Source organism: Schistocerca piceifrons, chromosome 2 (genome assembly GCF_021461385.2).
Source record: "Schistocerca piceifrons isolate TAMUIC-IGC-003096 chromosome 2, iqSchPice1.1, whole genome shotgun sequence".
Lineage (NCBI taxonomy): Eukaryota > Metazoa > Arthropoda > Insecta > Orthoptera > Acrididae > Schistocerca > Schistocerca piceifrons.
In genome coordinates this window covers 39902538-39924762 of record NC_060139.1, presented here as the reverse complement: position 1 = coordinate 39924762, position 22225 = coordinate 39902538, and the positions used below count along the sequence as shown (strand labels likewise).

The 22225-nt window shown below is 50.6% G+C and overlaps 23 non-coding genes across 23 annotated transcripts; 11 read left to right on the top strand and 12 right to left on the bottom strand.

Annotated features, from left to right (window-relative positions):
- Window positions 1-161: 161 nt before the first annotated feature.
- Trnag-ccc lies at window positions 162-233 on the bottom strand. The gene has a single exon. It is a non-coding gene; the product is annotated as a tRNA-Gly (tRNA).
- A 683-nt stretch (window positions 234-916) lies between these two features.
- Window positions 917-1000, top strand: Trnal-uaa. Its single transcript has one exon. It is a non-coding gene; the product is annotated as a tRNA-Leu (tRNA).
- A 1126-nt stretch (window positions 1001-2126) lies between these two features.
- Trnag-ccc lies at window positions 2127-2198 on the bottom strand. The gene has a single exon. It is a non-coding gene; the product is annotated as a tRNA-Gly (tRNA).
- Window positions 2199-2881: 683 nt separating this feature from the next.
- On the top strand, window positions 2882-2965 carry Trnal-uaa. Its single transcript has one exon. It is a non-coding gene; the product is annotated as a tRNA-Leu (tRNA).
- Window positions 2966-4090: 1125 nt separating this feature from the next.
- Window positions 4091-4162, bottom strand: Trnag-ccc. The gene has a single exon. It is a non-coding gene; the product is annotated as a tRNA-Gly (tRNA).
- A 683-nt stretch (window positions 4163-4845) lies between these two features.
- Window positions 4846-4929, top strand: Trnal-uaa. Its single transcript has one exon. It is a non-coding gene; the product is annotated as a tRNA-Leu (tRNA).
- Window positions 4930-6055: 1126 nt separating this feature from the next.
- Trnag-ccc lies at window positions 6056-6127 on the bottom strand. Its single transcript has one exon. It is a non-coding gene; the product is annotated as a tRNA-Gly (tRNA).
- A 683-nt stretch (window positions 6128-6810) lies between these two features.
- On the top strand, window positions 6811-6894 carry Trnal-uaa. Its single transcript has one exon. It is a non-coding gene; the product is annotated as a tRNA-Leu (tRNA).
- Window positions 6895-8020: 1126 nt separating this feature from the next.
- On the bottom strand, window positions 8021-8092 carry Trnag-ccc. The gene has a single exon. It is a non-coding gene; the product is annotated as a tRNA-Gly (tRNA).
- A 683-nt stretch (window positions 8093-8775) lies between these two features.
- Window positions 8776-8859, top strand: Trnal-uaa. The gene has a single exon. It is a non-coding gene; the product is annotated as a tRNA-Leu (tRNA).
- A 1126-nt stretch (window positions 8860-9985) lies between these two features.
- Window positions 9986-10057, bottom strand: Trnag-ccc. The gene has a single exon. It is a non-coding gene; the product is annotated as a tRNA-Gly (tRNA).
- Window positions 10058-10740: 683 nt separating this feature from the next.
- Trnal-uaa lies at window positions 10741-10824 on the top strand. Its single transcript has one exon. It is a non-coding gene; the product is annotated as a tRNA-Leu (tRNA).
- Window positions 10825-11950: 1126 nt separating this feature from the next.
- Trnag-ccc lies at window positions 11951-12022 on the bottom strand. Its single transcript has one exon. It is a non-coding gene; the product is annotated as a tRNA-Gly (tRNA).
- A 683-nt stretch (window positions 12023-12705) lies between these two features.
- Window positions 12706-12789, top strand: Trnal-uaa. Its single transcript has one exon. It is a non-coding gene; the product is annotated as a tRNA-Leu (tRNA).
- A 1126-nt stretch (window positions 12790-13915) lies between these two features.
- On the bottom strand, window positions 13916-13987 carry Trnag-ccc. Its single transcript has one exon. It is a non-coding gene; the product is annotated as a tRNA-Gly (tRNA).
- A 683-nt stretch (window positions 13988-14670) lies between these two features.
- Trnal-uaa lies at window positions 14671-14754 on the top strand. Its single transcript has one exon. It is a non-coding gene; the product is annotated as a tRNA-Leu (tRNA).
- Window positions 14755-15879: 1125 nt separating this feature from the next.
- Trnag-ccc lies at window positions 15880-15951 on the bottom strand. The gene has a single exon. It is a non-coding gene; the product is annotated as a tRNA-Gly (tRNA).
- A 683-nt stretch (window positions 15952-16634) lies between these two features.
- On the top strand, window positions 16635-16718 carry Trnal-uaa. The gene has a single exon. It is a non-coding gene; the product is annotated as a tRNA-Leu (tRNA).
- Window positions 16719-17844: 1126 nt separating this feature from the next.
- Window positions 17845-17916, bottom strand: Trnag-ccc. The gene has a single exon. It is a non-coding gene; the product is annotated as a tRNA-Gly (tRNA).
- Window positions 17917-18599: 683 nt separating this feature from the next.
- Window positions 18600-18683, top strand: Trnal-uaa. The gene has a single exon. It is a non-coding gene; the product is annotated as a tRNA-Leu (tRNA).
- A 1126-nt stretch (window positions 18684-19809) lies between these two features.
- On the bottom strand, window positions 19810-19881 carry Trnag-ccc. The gene has a single exon. It is a non-coding gene; the product is annotated as a tRNA-Gly (tRNA).
- A 683-nt stretch (window positions 19882-20564) lies between these two features.
- Window positions 20565-20648, top strand: Trnal-uaa. Its single transcript has one exon. It is a non-coding gene; the product is annotated as a tRNA-Leu (tRNA).
- A 1126-nt stretch (window positions 20649-21774) lies between these two features.
- Trnag-ccc lies at window positions 21775-21846 on the bottom strand. The gene has a single exon. It is a non-coding gene; the product is annotated as a tRNA-Gly (tRNA).
- Between the last annotated feature and the right edge of the window lie 379 nt (window positions 21847-22225).

Below are 22225 nucleotides of genomic sequence, written 5' to 3'. Positions count from 1 at the left end.
GGAGACACACGATGCTGAGAAACGAAAGCCGCAGACTAGCGCCCTGGCAGCACGGACTGAGACGAGGGGCGAAGGAAAACTATTCGTACCGCGACAGTTCACAGTTTCGAAGATCGCGTTTCGTTACGTGGAATACCCGTAGAAGAAAAAAGTACCTTTTGTGCGGTGGCCGGGAATCGAACCCGGATCAACTGCTTGGGAAGCAACCATGCTGACCGTTACACCACCACCGCGTTGTGCTGCGTCCCACCCACGCCTTGATGTGTCGGCTACCCTCCTGCCATCAGAGGCCGAAGGCGACGGCGCTGTAGGCGCTCAACGCCAGGGCGGAGGTGAGCACATCTGAACGCAGTGCGTAGGTGCTGCTAGGGCGATGTAGCGTAGCTAGAAGCAGAACTGACAGCCGTTGAAAAACTGCCCTTTAATTTACAGCAGGGCGATAAAACAAATATCTAATGTGACGTACTTACTGATGATCCAGAGACGATTCAGCATGTGTGTGCCAATCCAGAAGTAGAAAGCGCCTAAGTATCACAATATTAAGTTGGTTAGTTTGATGCTCGCCTGGAGCCTATCATTAGCTTCCCCTGAGGGCGAAATGCACAGCGTAGCCGTTGCTAGGGAACGGCCTCTTCTGTCGTTTTTTGTTTTCTCTGCGTCAGTGTGAATATTGATAACTACAGTTCTGCTCGTTCCACTCAAGACAGATGGCGACGGAAAACAATGGTGTAAGGCACCATGTTTAAGCTGTGGTTCCCGAAAGTGAGGGTGGGGTGCAACCTCACATCTGACAACTCGTTTTAAATACTCTAAAACCAACGTATTTCCTTCACACAAGAAAAAAACACGCTAATTTCGCAGTCAGGCTCTGGAGATATACCGAGAAACGACGGTGGAAGAGATTTGGCGCCCACGCGTCAGATTGGCCGAGCGGTCTACGGCGCCAGATTTAAGCTCTGGTTCCCGAAGGGGAGCGTGGGTTCGAACCCCACATCTGACAATGCATTTTAAATATTCCAAAACTACCAATTTCGTACATGCGGGAAAACAAGTAAATTACGCGGGAACAGGTTCCACAGATACTACGAGAAACGGCAGTGACTATGGTGCTTGCCTTGCAAGTCTGATTGTCTGGCGGCCTGAAAGAATGGAAAGCTGTTAGGAGACATGGCTTTCAGCCACGAGGCCCGGAATCGATTCCCGGTAGCCGAACATTCTTTTGTTTGCTGAGTCTTGGTTATTCTCACGGCATTTACGATATCTTTGGGTTGTGGTTTTTGGGGTCCAAGCATCAGGCGAGCAAACGTGAACGAAAGCAGATATGTGCGTAAATGAGTGTCAGGGCAGTAATAAAGGTGGATGTGACGGTGGATCGGGTATTGGACTGCAGACGTGCCACAATGCGTAGCTCGATAGCTGAGTAAGTTAGAGCGTCGTGCTGTGAACACAAAGGCCACGTATTCGACCGCACCAAGTGCCATTTCATTTTTCTCCCCTAAAAGACAATGCTTCCTCCAGCGACACACTGCCAGGTAAATAACAAGCGATCTTCACAAGAAGTAAGGTGTCTACACGTTGCGCGATACTGTCGCCAACGGCCACACCGCGCGTAGTGCAGCGGTTCTCGTCTGTTCACCGGCGTTAGGAATCGTTGGCCGTGGTTAGTACATGGATGCGTGCTCGGCTGGGAACTCGACGTGCTGTTGCCTTCTTTCATTTTGCATTTTTCCTTCGGCTTCGTTGTTGCTTAGCAATAATTATGCGGTCCCGCACGCTGACGCCACTCTTGCCTCTCGGTACACTAAGGGGCGAATCTGTGGCCACAATAAAATGAAAGGTTCTGTCGTGTGTTTGTCGTTTTTTGGTCTCTCCCAGTCGTTTGTCGCGCCTGCCCTCTACATATATGCCCATTTCCAAGCGTCAGCTTTCGCGTCAGCCGAGCAAAGTCGAGACAAGTCGACACATGGAGACACACGATGCTGAGAAACGAAAGCCGCAGACTAGCGCCCTGGCAGCACGGACTGAGACGAGGGGCGAAGGAAAACTATTCGTACCGCGACAGTTCACAGTTTCGAAGATCGCGTTTCGTTACGTGGAATACCCGTAGAAGAAAAAAGTACCTTTTGTGCGGTGGCCGGGAATCGAACCCGGATCAACTGCTTGGGAAGCAACCATGCTGACCGTTACACCACCACCGCGTTGTGCTGCGTCCCACCCACGCCTTGATGTGTCGGCTACCCTCCTGCCATCAGAGGCCGAAGGCGACGGCGCTGTAGGCGCTCAACGCCAGGGCGGAGGTGAGCACATCTGAACGCAGTGCGTAGGTGCTGCTAGGGCGATGTAGCGTAGCTAGAAGCAGAACTGACAGCCGTTGAAAAACTGCCCTTTAATTTACAGCAGGGCGATAAAACAAATATCTAATGTGACGTACTTACTGATGATCCAGAGACGATTCAGCATGTGTGTGCCAATCCAGAAGTAGAAAGCGCCTAAGTATCACAATATTAAGTTGGTTAGTTTGATGCTCGCCTGGAGCCTATCATTAGCTTCCCCTGAGGGCGAAATGCACAGCGTAGCCGTTGCTAGGGAACGGCCTCTTCTGTCGTTTTTTGTTTTCTCTGCGTCAGTGTGAATATTGATAACTACAGTTCTGCTCGTTCCACTCAAGACAGATGGCGACGGAAAACAATGGTGTAAGGCACCATGTTTAAGCTGTGGTTCCCGAAAGTGAGGGTGGGGTGCAACCTCACATCTGACAACTCGTTTTAAATACTCTAAAACCAACGTATTTCCTTCACACAAGAAAAAAACACGCTAATTTCGCAGTCAGGCTCTGGAGATATACCGAGAAACGACGGTGGAAGAGATCTGGCGCCCACGCGTCAGATTGGCCGAGCGGTCTAAGGCGCCAGATTTAAGCTCTGGTTCCCGAAGGGGAGCGTGGGTTCGAACCCCACATCTGACAATGCATTTTAAATATTCCAAAACTACCAATTTCGTACATGCGGGAAAACAAGTAAATTACGCGGGAACAGGTTCCACAGATACTACGAGAAACGGCAGTGACTATGGTGCTTGCCTTGCAAGTCTGATTGTCTGGCGGCCTGAAAGAATGGAAAGCTGTTAGGAGACATGGCTTTCAGCCACGAGGCCCGGAATCGATTCCCGGTAGCCGAACATTCTTTTGTTTGCTGAGTCTTGGTTATTCTCACGGCATTTACGATATCTTTGGGTTGTGGTTTTTGGGGTCCAAGCATCAGGCGAGCAAACGTGAACGAAAGCAGATATGTGCGTAAATGAGTGTCAGGGCAGTAATAAAGGTGGATGAGACGGTGGATCGGGTATTGGACTGCAGACGTGCCACATTGCGTAGCTCGATAGCTGAGTAAGTTAGAGCGTCGTGCTGTGAACACAAAGGCCACGTATTCGACCGCACCAAGTGCCATTTCATTTTTTCCCCTAAAAGACAATGCTTCCTCCAGCGACACACTGCCAGGTAAATAACAAGCGATCTTCACAAGAAGTAAGGTGTCTACACGTTGCGCGATACTGTCGCCAACGGCCACACCGCGCGTAGTGCAGCGGTTCTCGTCTGTTCACCGGCGTTAGGAATCGTTGGCCGTGGTTAGTACATGGATGCGTGCTCGGCTGGGAACTCGACGTGCTGTTGCCTTCTTTCATTTTGCATTTTTCCTTCGGCTTCGTTGTTGCTTAGCAATAATTATGCGGTCCCGCACGCTGACGCCACTCTTGCCTCTCGGTACACTAAGGGGCGAATCTGTGGCCACAATAAAATGAAAGGTTCTGTCGTGTGTTTGTCGTTTTTTGGTCTCTCCCAGTCGTTTGTCGCGCCTGCCCTCTACATATATGCCCATTTCCAAGCGTCAGCTTTCGCGTCAGCCGAGCAAAGTCGAGACAAGTCGACACATGGAGACACACGATGCTGAGAAACGAAAGCCGCAGACTAGCGCCCTGGCAGCACGGACTGAGACGAGGGGCGAAGGAAAACTATTCGTACCGCGACAGTTCACAGTTTCGAAGATCGCGTTTCGTTACGTGGAATACCCGTAGAAGAAAAAAGTACCTTTTGTGCGGTGGCCGGGAATCGAACCCGGATCAACTGCTTGGGAAGCAACCATGCTGACCGTTACACCACCACCGCGTTGTGCTGCGTCCCACCCACGCCTTGATGTGTCGGCTACCCTCCTGCCATCAGAGGCCGAAGGCGACGGCGCTGTAGGCGCTCAACGCCAGGGCGGAGGTGAGCACATCTGAACGCAGTGCGTAGGTGCTGCTAGGGCGATGTAGCGTAGCTAGAAGCAGAACTTACAGCCGTTGAAAAACTGCCCTTTAATTTACAGCAGGGCGATAAAACAAATATCTAATGTGACGTACTTACTGATGATCCAGAGACGATTCAGCATGTGTGTGCCAATCCAGAAGTAGAAAGCGCCTAAGTATCACAATATTAAGTTGGTTAGTTTGATGCTCGCCTGGAGCCTATCATTAGCTTCCCCTGAGGGCGAAATGCACAGCGTAGCCGTTGCTAGGGAACGGCCTCTTCTGTCGTTTTTTGTTTTCTCTGCGTCAGTGTGAATATTGATAACTACAGTTCTGCTCGTTCCACTCAAGACAGATGGCGACGGAAAACAATGGTGTAAGGCACCATGTTTAAGCTGTGGTTCCCGAAAGTGAGGGTGGGGTGCAACCTCACATCTGACAACTCGTTTTAAATACTCTAAAACCAACGTATTTCCTTCACACAAGAAAAAAACACGCTAATTTCGCAGTCAGGCTCTGGAGATATACCGAGAAACGACGGTGGAAGAGATTTGGCGCCCACGCGTCAGATTGGCCGAGCGGTCTACGGCGCCAGATTTAAGCTCTGGTTCCCGAAGGGGAGCGTGGGTTCGAACCCCACATCTGACAATGCATTTTAAATATTCCAAAACTACCAATTTCGTACATGCGGGAAAACAAGTAAATTACGCGGGAACAGGTTCCACAGATACTACGAGAAACGGCAGTGACTATGGTGCTTGCCTTGCAAGTCTGATTGTCTGGCGGCCTGAAAGAATGGAAAGCTGTTAGGAGACATGGCTTTCAGCCACGAGGCCCGGAATCGATTCCCGGTAGCCGAACATTCTTTTGTTTGCTGAGTCTTGGTTATTCTCACGGCATTTACGATATCTTTGGGTTGTGGTTTTTGGGGTCCAAGCATCAGGCGAGCAAACGTGAACGAAAGCAGATATGTGCGTAAATGAGTGTCAGGGCAGTAATAAAGGTGGATGTGACGGTGGATCGGGTATTGGACTGCAGACGTGCCACAATGCGTAGCTCGATAGCTGAGTAAGTTAGAGCGTCGTGCTGTGAACACAAAGGCCACGTATTCGACCGCACCAAGTGCCATTTCATTTTTCTCCCCTAAAAGACAATGCTTCCTCCAGCGACACACTGCCAGGTAAATAACAAGCGATCTTCACAAGAAGTAAGGTGTCTACACGTTGCGCGATACTGTCGCCAACGGCCACACCGCGCGTAGTGCAGCGGTTCTCGTCTGTTCACCGGCGTTAGGAATCGTTGGCCGTGGTTAGTACATGGATGCGTGCTCGGCTGGGAACTCGACGTGCTGTTGCCTTCTTTCATTTTGCATTTTTCCTTCGGCTTCGTTGTTGCTTAGCAATAATTATGCGGTCCCGCACGCTGACGCCACTCTTGCCTCTCGGTACACTAAGGGGCGAATCTGTGGCCACAATAAAATGAAAGGTTCTGTCGTGTGTTTGTCGTTTTTTGGTCTCTCCCAGTCGTTTGTCGCGCCTGCCCTCTACATATATGCCCATTTCCAAGCGTCAGCTTTCGCGTCAGCCGAGCAAAGTCGAGACAAGTCGACACATGGAGACACACGATGCTGAGAAACGAAAGCCGCAGACTAGCGCCCTGGCAGCACGGACTGAGACGAGGGGCGAAGGAAAACTATTCGTACCGCGACAGTTCACAGTTTCGAAGATCGCGTTTCGTTACGTGGAATACCCGTAGAAGAAAAAAGTACCTTTTGTGCGGTGGCCGGGAATCGAACCCGGATCAACTGCTTGGGAAGCAACCATGCTGACCGTTACACCACCACCGCGTTGTGCTGCGTCCCACCCACGCCTTGATGTGTCGGCTACCCTCCTGCCATCAGAGGCCGAAGGCGACGGCGCTGTAGGCGCTCAACGCCAGGGCGGAGGTGAGCACATCTGAACGCAGTGCGTAGGTGCTGCTAGGGCGATGTAGCGTAGCTAGAAGCAGAACTGACAGCCGTTGAAAAACTGCCCTTTAATTTACAGCAGGGCGATAAAACAAATATCTAATGTGACGTACTTACTGATGATCCAGAGACGATTCAGCATGTGTGTGCCAATCCAGAAGTAGAAAGCGCCTAAGTATCACAATATTAAGTTGGTTAGTTTGATGCTCGCCTGGAGCCTATCATTAGCTTCCCCTGAGGGCGAAATGCACAGCGTAGCCGTTGCTAGGGAACGGCCTCTTCTGTCGTTTTTTGTTTTCTCTGCGTCAGTGTGAATATTGATAACTACAGTTCTGCTCGTTCCACTCAAGACAGATGGCGACGGAAAACAATGGTGTAAGGCACCATGTTTAAGCTGTGGTTCCCGAAAGTGAGGGTGGGGTGCAACCTCACATCTGACAACTCGTTTTAAATACTCTAAAACCAACGTATTTCCTTCACACAAGAAAAAAACACGCTAATTTCGCAGTCAGGCTCTGGAGATATACCGAGAAACGACGGTGGAAGAGATTTGGCGCCCACGCGTCAGATTGGCCGAGCGGTCTACGGCGCCAGATTTAAGCTCTGGTTCCCGAAGGGGAGCGTGGGTTCGAACCCCACATCTGACAATGCATTTTAAATATTCCAAAACTACCAATTTCGTACATGCGGGAAAACAAGTAAATTACGCGGGAACAGGTTCCACAGATACTACGAGAAACGGCAGTGACTATGGTGCTTGCCTTGCAAGTCTGATTGTCTGGCGGCCTGAAAGAATGGAAAGCTGTTAGGAGACATGGCTTTCAGCCACGAGGCCCGGAATCGATTCCCGGTAGCCGAACATTCTTTTGTTTGCTGAGTCTTGGTTATTCTCACGGCATTTACGATATCTTTGGGTTGTGGTTTTTGGGGTCCAAGCATCAGGCGAGCAAACGTGAACGAAAGCAGATATGTGCGTAAATGAGTGTCAGGGCAGTAATAAAGGTGGATGTGACGGTGGATCGGGTATTGGACTGCAGACGTGCCACAATGCGTAGCTCGATAGCTGAGTAAGTTAGAGCGTCGTGCTGTGAACACAAAGGCCACGTATTCGACCGCACCAAGTGCCATTTCATTTTTCTCCCCTAAAAGACAATGCTTCCTCCAGCGACACACTGCCAGGTAAATAACAAGCGATCTTCACAAGAAGTAAGGTGTCTACACGTTGCGCGATACTGTCGCCAACGGCCACACCGCGCGTAGTGCAGCGGTTCTCGTCTGTTCACCGGCGTTAGGAATCGTTGGCCGTGGTTAGTACATGGATGCGTGCTCGGCTGGGAACTCGACGTGCTGTTGCCTTCTTTCATTTTGCATTTTTCCTTCGGCTTCGTTGTTGCTTAGCAATAATTATGCGGTCCCGCACGCTGACGCCACTCTTGCCTCTCGGTACACTAAGGGGCGAATCTGTGGCCACAATAAAATGAAAGGTTCTGTCGTGTGTTTGTCGTTTTTTGGTCTCTCCCAGTCGTTTGTCGCGCCTGCCCTCTACATATATGCCCATTTCCAAGCGTCAGCTTTCGCGTCAGCCGAGCAAAGTCGAGACAAGTCGACACATGGAGACACACGATGCTGAGAAACGAAAGCCGCAGACTAGCGCCCTGGCAGCACGGACTGAGACGAGGGGCGAAGGAAAACTATTCGTACCGCGACAGTTCACAGTTTCGAAGATCGCGTTTCGTTACGTGGAATACCCGTAGAAGAAAAAAGTACCTTTTGTGCGGTGGCCGGGAATCGAACCCGGATCAACTGCTTGGGAAGCAACCATGCTGACCGTTACACCACCACCGCGTTGTGCTGCGTCCCACCCACGCCTTGATGTGTCGGCTACCCTCCTGCCATCAGAGGCCGAAGGCGACGGCGCTGTAGGCGCTCAACGCCAGGGCGGAGGTGAGCACATCTGAACGCAGTGCGTAGGTGCTGCTAGGGCGATGTAGCGTAGCTAGAAGCAGAACTGACAGCCGTTGAAAAACTGCCCTTTAATTTACAGCAGGGCGATAAAACAAATATCTAATGTGACGTACTTACTGATGATCCAGAGACGATTCAGCATGTGTGTGCCAATCCAGAAGTAGAAAGCGCCTAAGTATCACAATATTAAGTTGGTTAGTTTGATGCTCGCCTGGAGCCTATCATTAGCTTCCCCTGAGGGCGAAATGCACAGCGTAGCCGTTGCTAGGGAACGGCCTCTTCTGTCGTTTTTTGTTTTCTCTGCGTCAGTGTGAATATTGATAACTACAGTTCTGCTCGTTCCACTCAAGACAGATGGCGACGGAAAACAATGGTGTAAGGCACCATGTTTAAGCTGTGGTTCCCGAAAGTGAGGGTGGGGTGCAACCTCACATCTGACAACTCGTTTTAAATACTCTAAAACCAACGTATTTCCTTCACACAAGAAAAAAACACGCTAATTTCGCAGTCAGGCTCTGGAGATATACCGAGAAACGACGGTGGAAGAGATTTGGCGCCCACGCGTCAGATTGGCCGAGCGGTCTACGGCGCCAGATTTAAGCTCTGGTTCCCGAAGGGGAGCGTGGGTTCGAACCCCACATCTGACAATGCATTTTAAATATTCCAAAACTACCAATTTCGTACATGCGGGAAAACAAGTAAATTACGCGGGAACAGGTTCCACAGATACTACGAGAAACGGCAGTGACTATGGTGCTTGCCTTGCAAGTCTGATTGTCTGGCGGCCTGAAAGAATGGAAAGCTGTTAGGAGACATGGCTTTCAGCCACGAGGCCCGGAATCGATTCCCGGTAGCCGAACATTCTTTTGTTTGCTGAGTCTTGGTTATTCTCACGGCATTTACGATATCTTTGGGTTGTGGTTTTTGGGGTCCAAGCATCAGGCGAGCAAACGTGAACGAAAGCAGATATGTGCGTAAATGAGTGTCAGGGCAGTAATAAAGGTGGATGTGACGGTGGATCGGGTATTGGACTGCAGACGTGCCACAATGCGTAGCTCGATAGCTGAGTAAGTTAGAGCGTCGTGCTGTGAACACAAAGGCCACGTATTCGACCGCACCAAGTGCCATTTCATTTTTCTCCCCTAAAAGACAATGCTTCCTCCAGCGACACACTGCCAGGTAAATAACAAGCGATCTTCACAAGAAGTAAGGTGTCTACACGTTGCGCGATACTGTCGCCAACGGCCACACCGCGCGTAGTGCAGCGGTTCTCGTCTGTTCACCGGCGTTAGGAATCGTTGGCCGTGGTTAGTACATGGATGCGTGCTCGGCTGGGAACTCGACGTGCTGTTGCCTTCTTTCATTTTGCATTTTTCCTTCGGCTTCGTTGTTGCTTAGCAATAATTATGCGGTCCCGCACGCTGACGCCACTCTTGCCTCTCGGTACACTAAGGGGCGAATCTGTGGCCACAATAAAATGAAAGGTTCTGTCGTGTGTTTGTCGTTTTTTGGTCTCTCCCAGTCGTTTGTCGCGCCTGCCCTCTACATATATGCCCATTTCCAAGCGTCAGCTTTCGCGTCAGCCGAGCAAAGTCGAGACAAGTCGACACATGGAGACACACGATGCTGAGAAACGAAAGCCGCAGACTAGCGCCCTGGCAGCACGGACTGAGACGAGGGGCGAAGGAAAACTATTCGTACCGCGACAGTTCACAGTTTCGAAGATCGCGTTTCGTTACGTGGAATACCCGTAGAAGAAAAAAGTACCTTTTGTGCGGTGGCCGGGAATCGAACCCGGATCAACTGCTTGGGAAGCAACCATGCTGACCGTTACACCACCACCGCGTTGTGCTGCGTCCCACCCACGCCTTGATGTGTCGGCTACCCTCCTGCCATCAGAGGCCGAAGGCGACGGCGCTGTAGGCGCTCAACGCCAGGGCGGAGGTGAGCACATCTGAACGCAGTGCGTAGGTGCTGCTAGGGCGATGTAGCGTAGCTAGAAGCAGAACTGACAGCCGTTGAAAAACTGCCCTTTAATTTACAGCAGGGCGATAAAACAAATATCTAATGTGACGTACTTACTGATGATCCAGAGACGATTCAGCATGTGTGTGCCAATCCAGAAGTAGAAAGCGCCTAAGTATCACAATATTAAGTTGGTTAGTTTGATGCTCGCCTGGAGCCTATCATTAGCTTCCCCTGAGGGCGAAATGCACAGCGTAGCCGTTGCTAGGGAACGGCCTCTTCTGTCGTTTTTTGTTTTCTCTGCGTCAGTGTGAATATTGATAACTACAGTTCTGCTCGTTCCACTCAAGACAGATGGCGACGGAAAACAATGGTGTAAGGCACCATGTTTAAGCTGTGGTTCCCGAAAGTGAGGGTGGGGTGCAACCTCACATCTGACAACTCGTTTTAAATACTCTAAAACCAACGTATTTCCTTCACACAAGAAAAAAACACGCTAATTTCGCAGTCAGGCTCTGGAGATATACCGAGAAACGACGGTGGAAGAGATTTGGCGCCCACGCGTCAGATTGGCCGAGCGGTCTACGGCGCCAGATTTAAGCTCTGGTTCCCGAAGGGGAGCGTGGGTTCGAACCCCACATCTGACAATGCATTTTAAATATTCCAAAACTACCAATTTCGTACATGCGGGAAAACAAGTAAATTACGCGGGAACAGGTTCCACAGATACTACGAGAAACGGCAGTGACTATGGTGCTTGCCTTGCAAGTCTGATTGTCTGGCGGCCTGAAAGAATGGAAAGCTGTTAGGAGACATGGCTTTCAGCCACGAGGCCCGGAATCGATTCCCGGTAGCCGAACATTCTTTTGTTTGCTGAGTCTTGGTTATTCTCACGGCATTTACGATATCTTTGGGTTGTGGTTTTTGGGGTCCAAGCATCAGGCGAGCAAACGTGAACGAAAGCAGATATGTGCGTAAATGAGTGTCAGGGCAGTAATAAAGGTGGATGTGACGGTGGATCGGGTATTGGACTGCAGACGTGCCACAATGCGTAGCTCGATAGCTGAGTAAGTTAGAGCGTCGTGCTGTGAACACAAAGGCCACGTATTCGACCGCACCAAGTGCCATTTCATTTTTCTCCCCTAAAAGACAATGCTTCCTCCAGCGACACACTGCCAGGTAAATAACAAGCGATCTTCACAAGAAGTAAGGTGTCTACACGTTGCGCGATACTGTCGCCAACGGCCACACCGCGCGTAGTGCAGCGGTTCTCGTCTGTTCACCGGCGTTAGGAATCGTTGGCCGTGGTTAGTACATGGATGCGTGCTCGGCTGGGAACTCGACGTGCTGTTGCCTTCTTTCATTTTGCATTTTTCCTTCGGCTTCGTTGTTGCTTAGCAATAATTATGCGGTCCCGCACGCTGACGCCACTCTTGCCTCTCGGTACACTAAGGGGCGAATCTGTGGCCACAATAAAATGAAAGGTTCTGTCGTGTGTTTGTCGTTTTTTGGTCTCTCCCAGTCGTTTGTCGCGCCTGCCCTCTACATATATGCCCATTTCCAAGCGTCAGCTTTCGCGTCAGCCGAGCAAAGTCGAGACAAGTCGACACATGGAGACACACGATGCTGAGAAACGAAAGCCGCAGACTAGCGCCCTGGCAGCACGGACTGAGACGAGGGGCGAAGGAAAACTATTCGTACCGCGACAGTTCACAGTTTCGAAGATCGCGTTTCGTTACGTGGAATACCCGTAGAAGAAAAAAGTACCTTTTGTGCGGTGGCCGGGAATCGAACCCGGATCAACTGCTTGGGAAGCAACCATGCTGACCGTTACACCACCACCGCGTTGTGCTGCGTCCCACCCACGCCTTGATGTGTCGGCTACCCTCCTGCCATCAGAGGCCGAAGGCGACGGCGCTGTAGGCGCTCAACGCCAGGGCGGAGGTGAGCACATCTGAACGCAGTGCGTAGGTGCTGCTAGGGCGATGTAGCGTAGCTAGAAGCAGAACTGACAGCCGTTGAAAAACTGCCCTTTAATTTACAGCAGGGCGATAAAACAAATATCTAATGTGACGTACTTACTGATGATCCAGAGACGATTCAGCATGTGTGTGCCAATCCAGAAGTAGAAAGCGCCTAAGTATCACAATATTAAGTTGGTTAGTTTGATGCTCGCCTGGAGCCTATCATTAGCTTCCCCTGAGGGCGAAATGCACAGCGTAGCCGTTGCTAGGGAACGGCCTCTTCTGTCGTTTTTTGTTTTCTCTGCGTCAGTGTGAATATTGATAACTACAGTTCTGCTCGTTCCACTCAAGACAGATGGCGACGGAAAACAATGGTGTAAGGCACCATGTTTAAGCTGTGGTTCCCGAAAGTGAGGGTGGGGTGCAACCTCACATCTGACAACTCGTTTTAAATACTCTAAAACCAACGTATTTCCTTCACACAAGAAAAAAACACGCTAATTTCGCAGTCAGGCTCTGGAGATATACCGAGAAACGACGGTGGAAGAGATTTGGCGCCCACGCGTCAGATTGGCCGAGCGGTCTACGGCGCCAGATTTAAGCTCTGGTTCCCGAAGGGGAGCGTGGGTTCGAACCCCACATCTGACAATGCATTTTAAATATTCCAAAACTACCAATTTCGTACATGCGGGAAAACAAGTAAATTACGCGGGAACAGGTTCCACAGATACTACGAGAAACGGCAGTGACTATGGTGCTTGCCTTGCAAGTCTGATTGTCTGGCGGCCTGAAAGAATGGAAAGCTGTTAGGAGACATGGCTTTCAGCCACGAGGCCCGGAATCGATTCCCGGTAGCCGAACATTCTTTTGTTTGCTGAGTCTTGGTTATTCTCACGGCATTTACGATATCTTTGGGTTGTGGTTTTTGGGGTCCAAGCATCAGGCGAGCAAACGTGAACGAAAGCAGATATGTGCGTAAATGAGTGTCAGGGCAGTAATAAAGGTGGATGTGACGGTGGATCGGGTATTGGACTGCAGACGTGCCACAATGCGTAGCTCGATAGCTGAGTAAGTTAGAGCGTCGTGCTGTGAACACAAAGGCCACGTATTCGACCGCACCAAGTGCCATTTCATTTTTCTCCCCTAAAAGACAATGCTTCCTCCAGCGACACACTGCCAGGTAAATAACAAGCGATCTTCACAAGAAGTAAGGTGTCTACACGTTGCGCGATACTGTCGCCAACGGCCACACCGCGCGTAGTGCAGCGGTTCTCGTCTGTTCACCGGCGTTAGGAATCGTTGGCCGTGGTTAGTACATGGATGCGTGCTCGGCTGGGAACTCGACGTGCTGTTGCCTTCTTTCATTTTGCATTTTTCCTTCGGCTTCGTTGTTGCTTAGCAATAATTATGCGGTCCCGCACGCTGACGCCACTCTTGCCTCTCGGTACACTAAGGGGCGAATCTGTGGCCACAATAAAATGAAAGGTTCTGTCGTGTGTTTGTCGTTTTTTGGTCTCTCCCAGTCGTTTGTCGCGCCTGCCCTCTACATATATGCCCATTTCCAAGCGTCAGCTTTCGCGTCAGCCGAGCAAAGTCGAGACAAGTCGACACATGGAGACACACGATGCTGAGAAACGAAAGCCGCAGACTAGCGCCCTGGCAGCACGGACTGAGACGAGGGGCGAAGGAAAACTATTCGTACCGCGACAGTTCACAGTTTCGAAGATCGCGTTTCGTTACGTGGAATACCCGTAGAAGAAAAAAGTACCTTTTGTGCGGTGGCCGGGAATCGAACCCGGATCAACTGCTTGGGAAGCAACCATGCTGACCGTTACACCACCACCGCGTTGTGCTGCGTCCCACCCACGCCTTGATGTGTCGGCTACCCTCCTGCCATCAGAGGCCGAAGGCGACGGCGCTGTAGGCGCTCAACGCCAGGGCGGAGGTGAGCACATCTGAACGCAGTGCGTAGGTGCTGCTAGGGCGATGTAGCGTAGCTAGAAGCAGAACTGACAGCCGTTGAAAAACTGCCCTTTAATTTACAGCAGGGCGATAAAACAAATATCTAATGTGACGTACTTACTGATGATCCAGAGACGATTCAGCATGTGTGTGCCAATCCAGAAGTAGAAAGCGCCTAAGTATCACAATATTAAGTTGGTTAGTTTGATGCTCGCCTGGAGCCTATCATTAGCTTCCCCTGAGGGCGAAATGCACAGCGTAGCCGTTGCTAGGGAACGGCCTCTTCTGTCGTTTTTTGTTTTCTCTGCGTCAGTGTGAATATTGATAACTACAGTTCTGCTCGTTCCACTCAAGACAGATGGCGACGGAAAACAATGGTGTAAGGCACCATGTTTAAGCTGTGGTTCCCGAAAGTGAGGGTGGGGTGCAACCTCACATCTGACAACTCGTTTTAAATACTCTAAAACCAACGTATTTCCTTCACACAAGAAAAAAACACGCTAATTTCGCAGTCAGGCTCTGGAGATATACCGAGAAACGACGGTGGAAGAGATCTGGCGCCCACGCGTCAGATTGGCCGAGCGGTCTAAGGCGCCAGATTTAAGCTCTGGTTCCCGAAGGGGAGCGTGGGTTCGAACCCCACATCTGACAATGCATTTTAAATATTCCAAAACTACCAATTTCGTACATGCGGGAAAACAAGTAAATTACGCGGGAACAGGTTCCACAGATACTACGAGAAACGGCAGTGACTATGGTGCTTGCCTTGCAAGTCTGATTGTCTGGCGGCCTGAAAGAATGGAAAGCTGTTAGGAGACATGGCTTTCAGCCACGAGGCCCGGAATCGATTCCCGGTAGCCGAACATTCTTTTGTTTGCTGAGTCTTGGTTATTCTCACGGCATTTACGATATCTTTGGGTTGTGGTTTTTGGGGTCCAAGCATCAGGCGAGCAAACGTGAACGAAAGCAGATATGTGCGTAAATGAGTGTCAGGGCAGTAATAAAGGTGGATGAGACGGTGGATCGGGTATTGGACTGCAGACGTGCCACATTGCGTAGCTCGATAGCTGAGTAAGTTAGAGCGTCGTGCTGTGAACACAAAGGCCACGTATTCGACCGCACCAAGTGCCATTTCATTTTTTCCCCTAAAAGACAATGCTTCCTCCAGCGACACACTGCCAGGTAAATAACAAGCGATCTTCACAAGAAGTAAGGTGTCTACACGTTGCGCGATACTGTCGCCAACGGCCACACCGCGCGTAGTGCAGCGGTTCTCGTCTGTTCACCGGCGTTAGGAATCGTTGGCCGTGGTTAGTACATGGATGCGTGCTCGGCTGGGAACTCGACGTGCTGTTGCCTTCTTTCATTTTGCATTTTTCCTTCGGCTTCGTTGTTGCTTAGCAATAATTATGCGGTCCCGCACGCTGACGCCACTCTTGCCTCTCGGTACACTAAGGGGCGAATCTGTGGCCACAATAAAATGAAAGGTTCTGTCGCGTGTTTGTCGTTTTTTGGTCTCTCCCAGTCGTTTGTCGCGCCTGCCCTCTACATATATGCCCATTTCCAAGCGTCAGCTTTCGCGTCAGCCGAGCAAAGTCGAGACAAGTCGACACATGGAGACACACGATGCTGAGAAACGAAAGCCGCAGACTAGCGCCCTGGCAGCACGGACTGAGACGAGGGGCGAAGGAAAACTATTCGTACCGCGACAGTTCACAGTTTCGAAGATCGCGTTTCGTTACGTGGAATACCCGTAGAAGAAAAAAGTACCTTTTGTGCGGTGGCCGGGAATCGAACCCGGATCAACTGCTTGGGAAGCAACCATGCTGACCGTTACACCACCACCGCGTTGTGCTGCGTCCCACCCACGCCTTGATGTGTCGGCTACCCTCCTGCCATCAGAGGCCGAAGGCGACGGCGCTGTAGGCGCTCAACGCCAGGGCGGAGGTGAGCACATCTGAACGCAGTGCGTAGGTGCTGCTAGGGCGATGTAGCGTAGCTAGAAGCAGAACTGACAGCCGTTGAAAAACTGCCCTTTAATTTACAGCAGGGCGATAAAACAAATATCTAATGTGACGTACTTACTGATGATCCAGAGACGATTCAGCATGTGTGTGCCAATCCAGAAGTAGAAAGCGCCTAAGTATCACAATATTAAGTTGGTTAGTTTGATGCTCGCCTGGAGCCTATCATTAGCTTCCCCTGAGGGCGAAATGCACAGCGTAGCCGTTGCTAGGGAACGGCCTCTTCTGTCGTTTTTTGTTTTCTCTGCGTCAGTGTGAATATTGATAACTACAGTTCTGCTCGTTCCACTCAAGACAGATGGCGACGGAAAACAATGGTGTAAGGCACCATGTTTAAGCTGTGGTTCCCGAAAGTGAGGGTGGGGTGCAACCTCACATCTGACAACTCGTTTTAAATACTCTAAAACCAACGTATTTCCTTCACACAAGAAAAAAACACGCTAATTTCGCAGTCAGGCTCTGGAGATATACCGAGAAACGACGGTGGAAGAGATTTGGCGCCCACGCGTCAGATTGGCCGAGCGGTCTACGGCGCCAGATTTAAGCTCTGGTTCCTGAAGGGGAGCGTGGGTTCGAACCCCACATCTGACAATGCATTTTAAATATTCCAAAACTACCAATTTCGTACATGCGGGAAAACAAGTAAATTACGCGGGAACAGGTTCCACAGATACTACGAGAAACGGCAGTGACTATGGTGCTTGCCTTGCAAGTCTGATTGTCTGGCGGCCTGAAAGAATGGAAAGCTGTTAGGAGACATGGCTTTCAGCCACGAGGCCCGGAATCGATTCCCGGTAGCCGAACATTCTTTTGTTTGCTGAGTCTTGGTTATTCTCACGGCATTTACGATATCTTTGGGTTGTGGTTTTTGGGGTCCAAGCATCAGGCGAGCAAACGTGAACGAAAGCAGATATGTGCGTAAATGAGTGTCAGGGCAGTAATAAAGGTGGATGTGACGGTGGATCGGGTATTGGACTGCAGACGTGCCACAATGCGTAGCTCGATAGCTGAGTAAGTTAGAGCGTCGTGCTGTGAACACAAAGGCCACGTATTCGACCGCACCAAGTGCCATTTCATTTTTCTCCCCTAAAAGACAATGCTTCCTCCAGCGACACACTGCCAGGTAAATAACAAGCGATCTTCACAAGAAGTAAGGTGTCTACACGTTGCGCGATACTGTCGCCAACGGCCACACCGCGCGTAGTGCAGCGGTTCTCGTCTGTTCACCGGCGTTAGGAATCGTTGGCCGTGGTTAGTACATGGATGCGTGCTCGGCTGGGAACTCGACGTGCTGTTGCCTTCTTTCATTTTGCATTTTTCCTTCGGCTTCGTTGTTGCTTAGCAATAATTATGCGGTCCCGCACGCTGACGCCACTCTTGCCTCTCGGTACACTAAGGGGCGAATCTGTGGCCACAATAAAATGAAAGGTTCTGTCGTGTGTTTGTCGTTTTTTGGTCTCTCCCAGTCGTTTGTCGCGCCTGCCCTCTACATATATGCCCATTTCCAAGCGTCAGCTTTCGCGTCAGCCGAGCAAAGTCGAGACAAGTCGACACATGGAGACACACGATGCTGAGAAACGAAAGCCGCAGACTAGCGCCCTGGCAGCACGGACTGAGACGAGGGGCGAAGGAAAACTATTCGTACCGCGACAGTTCACAGTTTCGAAGATCGCGTTTCGTTACGTGGAATACCCGTAGAAGAAAAAAGTACCTTTTGTGCGGTGGCCGGGAATCGAACCCGGATCAACTGCTTGGGAAGCAACCATGCTGACCGTTACACCACCACCGCGTTGTGCTGCGTCCCACCCACGCCTTGATGTGTCGGCTACCCTCCTGCCATCAGAGGCCGAAGGCGACGGCGCTGTAGGCGCTCAACGCCAGGGCGGAGGTGAGCACATCTGAACGCAGTGCGTAGGTGCTGCTAGGGCGATGTAGCGTAGCTAGAAGCAGAACTGACAGCCGTTGAAAAACTGCCCTTTAATTTACAGCAGGGCGATAAAACAAATATCTAATGTGACGTACTTACTGATGATCCAGAGACGATTCAGCATGTGTGTGCCAATCCAGAAGTAGAAAGCGCCTAAGTATCACAATATTAAGTTGGTTAGTTTGATGCTCGCCTGGATCCTATCATTAGCTTCCCCTGAGGGCGAAATGCACAGCGTAGCCGTTGCTAGGGAACGGCCTCTTCTGTCGTTTTTTGTTTTCTCTGCGTCAGTGTGAATATTGATAACTACAGTTCTGCTCGTTCCACTCAAGACAGATGGCGACGGAAAACAATGGTGTAAGGCACCATGTTTAAGCTGTGGTTCCCGAAAGTGAGGGTGGGGTGCAACCTCACATCTGACAACTCGTTTTAAATACTCTAAAACCAACGTATTTCCTTCACACAAGAAAAAAACACGCTAATTTCGCAGTCAGGCTCTGGAGATATACCGAGAAACGACGGTGGAAGAGATTTGGCGCCCACGCGTCAGATTGGCCGAGCGGTCTACGGCGCCAGATTTAAGCTCTGGTTCCTGAAGGGGAGCGTGGGTTCGAACCCCACATCTGACAATGCATTTTAAATATTCCAAAACTACCAATTTCGTACATGCGGGAAAACAAGTAAATTACGCGGGAACAGGTTCCACAGATACTACGAGAAACGGCAGTGACTATGGTGCTTGCCTTGCAAGTCTGATTGTCTGGCGGCCTGAAAGAATGGAAAGCTGTTAGGAGACATGGCTTTCAGCCACGAGGCCCGGAATCGATTCCCGGTAGCCGAACATTCTTTTGTTTGCTGAGTCTTGGTTATTCTCACGGCATTTACGATATCTTTGGGTTGTGGTTTTTGGGGTCCAAGCATCAGGCGAGCAAACGTGAACGAAAGCAGATATGTGCGTAAATGAGTGTCAGGGCAGTAATAAAGGTGGATGTGACGGTGGATCGGGTATTGGACTGCAGACGTGCCACAATGCGTAGCTCGATAGCTGAGTAAGTTAGAGCGTCGTGCTGTGAACACAAAGGCCACGTATTCGACCGCACCAAGTGCCATTTCATTTTTCTCCCCTAAAAGACAATGCTTCCTCCAGCGACACACTGCCAGGTAAATAACAAGCGATCTTCACAAGAAGTAAGGTGTCTACACGTTGCGCGATACTGTCGCCAACGGCCACACCGCGCGTAGTGCAGCGGTTCTCGTCTGTTCACCGGCGTTAGGAATCGTTGGCCGTGGTTAGTACATGGATGCGTGCTCGGCTGGGAACTCGACGTGCTGTTGCCTTCTTTCATTTTGCATTTTTCCTTCGGCTTCGTTGTTGCTTAGCAATAATTATGCGGTCCCGCACGCTGACGCCACTCTTGCCTCTCGGTACACTAAGGGGCGAATCTGTGGCCACAATAAAATGAAAGGTTCTGTCGTGTGTTTGTCGTTTTTTGGTCTCTCCCAGTCGTTTGTCGCGCCTGCCCTCTACATATATGCCCATTTCCAAGCGTCAGCTTTCGCGTCAGCCGAGCAAAGTCGAGACAAGTCGACACATGGAGACACACGATGCTGAGAAACGAAAGCCGCAGACTAGCGCCCTGGCAGCACGGACTGAGACGAGGGGCGAAGGAAAACTATTCGTACCGCGACAGTTCACAGTTTCGAAGATCGCGTTTCGTTACGTGGAATACCCGTAGAAGAAAAAAGTACCTTTTGTGCGGTGGCCGGGAATCGAACCCGGATCAACTGCTTGGGAAGCAACCATGCTGACCGTTACACCACCACCGCGTTGTGCTGCGTCCCACCCACGCCTTGATGTGTCGGCTACCCTCCTGCCATCAGAGGCCGAAGGCGACGGCGCTGTAGGCGCTCAACGCCAGGGCGGAGGTGAGCACATCTGAACGCAGTGCGTAGGTGCTGCTAGGGCGATGTAGCGTAGCTAGAAGCAGAACTGACAGCCGTTGAAAAACTGCCCTTTAATTTACAGCAGGGCGATAAAACAAATATCTAATGTGACGTACTTACTGATGATCCAGAGACGATTCAGCATGTGTGTGCCAATCCAGAAGTAGAAAGCGCCTAAGTATCACAATATTAAGTTGGTTAGTTTGATGCTCGCCTGGAGCCTATCATTAGCTTCCCCTGAGGGCGAAATGCACAGCGTAGCCGTTGCTAGGGAACGGCCTCTTCTGTCGTTTTTTGTTTTCTCTGCGTCAGTGTGAATATTGATAACTACAGTTCTGCTCGTTCCACTCAAGACAGATGGCGACGGAAAACAATGGTGTAAGGCACCATGTTTAAGCTGTGGTTCCCGAAAGTGAGGGTGGGGTGCAACCTCACATCTGACAACTCGTTTTAAATACTCTAAAACCAACGTATTTCCTTCACACAAGAAAAAAACACGCTAATTTCGCAGTCAGGCTCTGGAGATATACCGAGAAACGACGGTGGAAGAGATTTGGCGCCCACGCGTCAGATTGGCCGAGCGGTCTACGGCGCCAGATTTAAGCTCTGGTTCCTGAAGGGGAGCGTGGGTTCGAACCCCACATCTGACAATGCATTTTAAATATTCCAAAACTACCAATTTCGTACATGCGGGAAAACAAGTAAATTACGCGGGAACAGGTTCCACAGATACTACGAGAAACGGCAGTGACTATGGTGCTTGCCTTGCAAGTCTGATTGTCTGGCGGCCTGAAAGAATGGAAAGCTGTTAGGAGACATGGCTTTCAGCCACGAGGCCCGGAATCGATTCCCGGTAGCCGAACATTCTTTTGTTTGCTGAGTCTTGGTTATTCTCACGGCATTTACGATATCTTTGGGTTGTGGTTTTTGGGGTCCAAGCATCAGGCGAGCAAACGTGAACGAAAGCAGATATGTGCGTAAATGAGTGTCAGGGCAGTAATAAAGGTGGATGTGACGGTGGATCGGGTATTGGACTGCAGACGTGCCACAATGCGTAGCTCGATAGCTGAGTAAGTTAGAGCGTCGTGCTGTGAACACAAAGGCCACGTATTCGACCGCACCAAGTGCCATTTCATTTTTCTCCCCTAAAAGACAATGCTTCCTCCAGCGACACACTGCCAGGTAAATAACAAGCGATCTTCACAAGAAGTAAGGTGTCTACACGTTGCGCGATACTGTCGCCAACGGCCACACCGCGCGTAGTGCAGCGGTTCTCGTCTGTTCACCGGCGTTAGGAATCGTTGGCCGTGGTTAGTACATGGATGCGTGCTCGGCTGGGAACTCGACGTGCTGTTGCCTTCTTTCATTTTGCATTTTTCCTTCGGCTTCGTTGTTGCTTAGCAATAATTATGCGGTCCCGCACGCTGACGCCACTCTTGCCTCTCGGTACACTAAGGGGCGAATCTGTGGCCACAATAAAATGAAAGGTTCTGTCGTGTGTTTGTCGTTTTTTGGTCTCTCCCAGTCGTTTGTCGCGCCTGCCCTCTACATATATGCCCATTTCCAAGCGTCAGCTTTCGCGTCAGCCGAGCAAAGTCGAGACAAGTCGACACATGGAGACACACGATGCTGAGAAACGAAAGCCGCAGACTAGCGCCCTGGCAGCACGGACTGAGACGAGGGGCGAAGGAAAACTATTCGTACCGCGACAGTTCACAGTTTCGAAGATCGCGTTTCGTTACGTGGAATACCCGTAGAAGAAAAAAGTACCTTTTGTGCGGTGGCCGGGAATCGAACCCGGATCAACTGCTTGGGAAGCAACCATGCTGACCGTTACACCACCACCGCGTTGTGCTGCGTCCCACCCACGCCTTGATGTGTCGGCTACCCTCCTGCCATCAGAGGCCGAAGGCGACGGCGCTGTAGGCGCTCAACGCCAGGGCGGAGGTGAGCACATCTGAACGCAGTGCGTAGGTGCTGCTAGGGCGATGTAGCGTAGCTAGAAGCAGAACTGACAGCCGTTGAAAAACTGCCCTTTAATTTACAGCAGGGCGATAAAACAAATATCTAATGTGACGTACTTACTGATGATCCAGAGACGATTCAGCATGTGTGTGCCAATCCAGAAGTAGAAAGCGCCTAAGTATCACAATATTAAGTTGGTTAGTTTGATGCTCGCCTGGAGCCTATCATTAGCTTCCCCTGAGGGCGAAATGCACAGCGTAGC